Source organism: Triticum dicoccoides, chromosome 2A (genome assembly GCF_002162155.2).
Source record: "Triticum dicoccoides isolate Atlit2015 ecotype Zavitan chromosome 2A, WEW_v2.0, whole genome shotgun sequence".
In the NCBI taxonomy this organism is placed as follows: Eukaryota; Viridiplantae; Streptophyta; class Magnoliopsida; order Poales; family Poaceae; genus Triticum; species Triticum dicoccoides.
This window is the reverse complement of record NC_041382.1, coordinates 178,241,808-178,245,896: the sequence shown is the minus strand read 5'-3', so window position 1 is coordinate 178,245,896 and position 4,089 is coordinate 178,241,808.

Sequence of the window (4,089 nt, the reverse complement as noted above, 5' to 3'; positions counted from 1 at the left end):
CTCCTGAACCTTTCTGGTTATGCAATCAGGTGTCGGGGATACAGGGGAAGCACAATATCTCACCCAAATCTAGCAAATCCTACATCCAGCTGTATCCATCCTTCAACACATAACCGAGAAAACTTCGGAAACCATCTACCTCAACCTTCGAAAAGCATCCCAAGTTATGGCAATACTCCCGAACTCCCGCCCCAGTACTGGGTGGCGTCGAGGTTATCTCACCAACAACTGCATAAAAGAGATTTTCGATGTCGGCGAACTAAACTCAGGTATTCCAGAACTGCAACGGTAAAATTGTGACGACAACACCTCGGAGCTCAACTCCCCGGGACACTGCCACAACCCCTAAATGACAGGAGGCACCAAGAATAATGTTCTCATCACAAATCCATCGGAACGATTCCAAGATACCCGCGTGATCCTAAAAATTTTTTAGTGAAATTTGAGAAGAGAAGAGTAAAAACTCTACGTCAGGAAGCCTTACCAGAGCGATGAGGAGACTGGGGAGTAAAAAGAATTTCTAAACTCTCCGATATATAATTCCTAAATGACTCAAAACATATTTCTAGACTCAACAACGGCTGCTAAAAACGATCAAGTAGTGGGGGCTCCTAAGGTCGGGGAAGGCTCTGATTACCAACTTGTAACGCCCTCGATGCGGCTATATCTCCTACGTGTCGAAGCACGACTTAGAGGCATAACCGCATTGAAAGCAATGTCGCAAGTAAGGCAATCTTCACAACATCCCATGTAAATAGATAATAAAAGGGGAAGGTACATAGTTGGCTTACACTCGCCATGTCAAACAAAGTACATAAATAGCATTACATCATCCAATCACTCATGGCCCGACTATGGTGCCAAAATAAAAGATCATGCGACACGGTCCCGATCGCCCCAACTGGGCACCACTACTGATCATCAGGGAAAGACACATAGTAACAGCATGAGTCTTCGTCGAACTCCCACTTGAGCTCAAGCGCATCATCTGGAATGGAGTCATCAGGCCCTGCATCTGGTTTGGAAGTAATCTGTGAGCCACAGGGACTCAGCAATCTCGCACCCTCGCAATCAAGACTATTTAAGCTTATAGGTAAGGCAAGGTAATATGTGGAGCTGCGGCAAGCGACTAGCATATATGGTGTCTAACCTGTTCGCAAAAGAGAGCGAGAAGAGATGGCAAAGCGAGAACGAAGAACTAGAGAACAACCTGCGGCAAGCATTACTCCAACACCGTGTTCACTTCCCGGACTCCGCCGAGAAGAGACCATCACGGTAACTCACACAGTTGATTCATTTTAATTAAGTTAAGGTTCAAGTTATCTACAACCGGACATTAACAAATTCCCATCTGCCCATAACCGCGGGCACGGCTTTTCAAAAGTTCAAATCCCTGCAGGGGAGTCCCAACTTAGCCCATGACAAGCTCTCACGGTTAACGAAGGATATAACTTCTCCCGAGACATTCCGATCAGACTCGGTATCCCGGTTCTACAAGACATTTCGACAAGTTAAAACAAATCCAGCAACACCGCCCGAATGTGCCGACAAATCCCGATAGGAGCTGCACATATCTCGTTCTCAGGGCACACTCAGATAAACACTACGTACAACTAAAACCAAACCTCGAGTTGCCCCGAGGTGGCGCTGCAAGTGGCTCTGTTTGGACCAACACTCAGAGGAGCACTGGCCCGGGGGGGTTTAAATAAGATGACCCTTGGGCTCCGGAAACCCAAGGGAAAAAGAGGCTAGGTGGCAAATGGTAAAACTAAGGTTGGGCATTGCTGGAAGAGCTTTATTCAAGGCGAACTGTCAAGGGGTTCCCATTATCACCCAACCGCATAAGGAACGCAAAATCCGGGAACATAACACCGATATGAAGGAAACTAGGGCGGCGAGAGTGGAACAAAACACTAGGCAAAAGGCCGAGCCTTCCACCCTTTACCAAGTATATAGATGCATTAAGATAACAATATAATATAGTGATATCCCAACAAGTAAATAATGTTCCAACAAGGAATGGTCTCCGATCTTCACCTGCAACTAGCAACGCTATAAGAGGGGCTGAGCAAAGCGGTAACATAGCCAATCAACGGTTTGCTAGGACATGGTGGGTTAGAGGTTTGACATGGCAATTTGGGAGGCATGATAAGCAAGTGGTAGGCATCGTAGCATAGGCATAGCAAAAGAGCGAGCATCTAGCAAAGCAAAGATAGAAGTGATTTCAAGGGTATGATTATCTTGCCTGCAAAGTTGTCAGAGTTGACTGGATCCTCGAAAGCAAACTCAACGGGCTCCTCGTTAGCGAACTCGTCTCCCGGCTCTACCCAAACAAGAAAAACAAGCAAACGGAACACAATCAACCACGCGCAAAGCTCAAACAACAAGATGCAAACATGGTATGCTATGCGGGATGCAATATGTGATGCATATGCAAGATTTGACAAGGAATGAATGAACCTAGCCTCAACATGGAAATCCAAGAGTTCCACTGGAAAGGTGAGGTGATTTCGGTTGAAATCGATATAAAGAACACCAGAATCAGAGACACGGTTTGGAAATGGCAAGCAATTCAAATATGGCACCAGTCTGCGATAAACAGCAAGTAGCCATCTAAATGCAACAAGACGAATATGCTACAACACTCAATCATGGCAGGGATACATTCATAATGCTTAACAAAAGATGAACACTAAGCTACGGCCAATTCATCCATTAACAGGTTCAAACAAGCATGGCAAAAGTGCAATTGATAAACAGGTTTCAGACTTAGTGAAATTAACACTTGTCTAGAATTTCAGATCAGGTAGCACACTTTGGAGCATGAAAACTAGATGCTACAGGAACTTAACATGTCAAAGCAAGACATGTCATGGAGCTACTCAAAGAGCTTAACAAAAGTCCCTTAGTGACCTTGGGCCAAAAGGTATCAGAAAATACAATTGAAAGCATGTGAACATGGCAAAAACATAATCAGATCTCAGACTTAGTGAAAAACTGGAGCATGCAAATCAGATATCAAGTAGGCATGTTTACGAGCTCGATGCACTCACTACAGAGCAAGGCATGACAATCTAAGCATACACCTATCAAGAATACACATTATACAAGCTAGACATGGCAAGAACAACAACATAGCATGCACGGATCAACTACAACATCCTCGGCAAAATCGCTAACAAGCAGACAATCTGCCCAGATTCACGAAATAGCAAAAGTAGAGCTCGATTGACTCAAGCTAGGGTGCTCCATAATTGCAAACAAGGACATGGATGGATATAGCACTACAAGATTAACTAATCATCCTTACTGATCATCCTCAAAAGAGGCACAGATCACTAGGAAACAACATGAACATATGACATATTGATAAAAACAGATCAAGGACTTAGTGGAATTGGTAAGTCCCTGAAATCAGCATTAACGAATGCACCACTTTGCAAGCTTATGCTAGTCACCACACACATCACAAAAATACATGGATAGCACCTCTGGAAATATGGCAAAGCATATGACAAAACACATGTAGAGCTCAGGGGCATATCATGCATACATTAATCATGGCAAAAATGACAAATAGCTATTTGGAGCAGCAGATCTGAAAATTATCTCAAATAGCACTCTTCCAACAGCATTTCGGACATCGAGATGAACTCAAATGAAAATGATGCAATGAGAAGAAATGATGTGCTCTCTGAGACGAACATTTTGATATGCTACATGCCCAAAACGGATCTACGGATGCAAAGTTACGGCACGATGAACATGGCAATAGAATTAGGGTTTCGGGAGGAAAGTCAACCGTCTCAGATCTGGATCTGGGAGGTACTGTTCATGCGCGGAAACCGAGGTTGGCCGGAGTTACTGTAGCTCGCCGGTGTTCGTTGAGGTACTTGGCGAGGAGGGCGCCGGAGGAAGGGGAAGAAGGCCGGGGCGGTGGAGGACGACGGCGGCAAGGTCGGCGGTCGCTGGCGTCGAGGTGCCCGCGGCGGAGCTCGACGCGGTGAGGATCTTCGGCCGGGGTCTTGCACCGGTGAGGCGGAGCGGCGACGGTGAACGGCGGTGCGGCGGCCGGAGCTGGGGAGGATG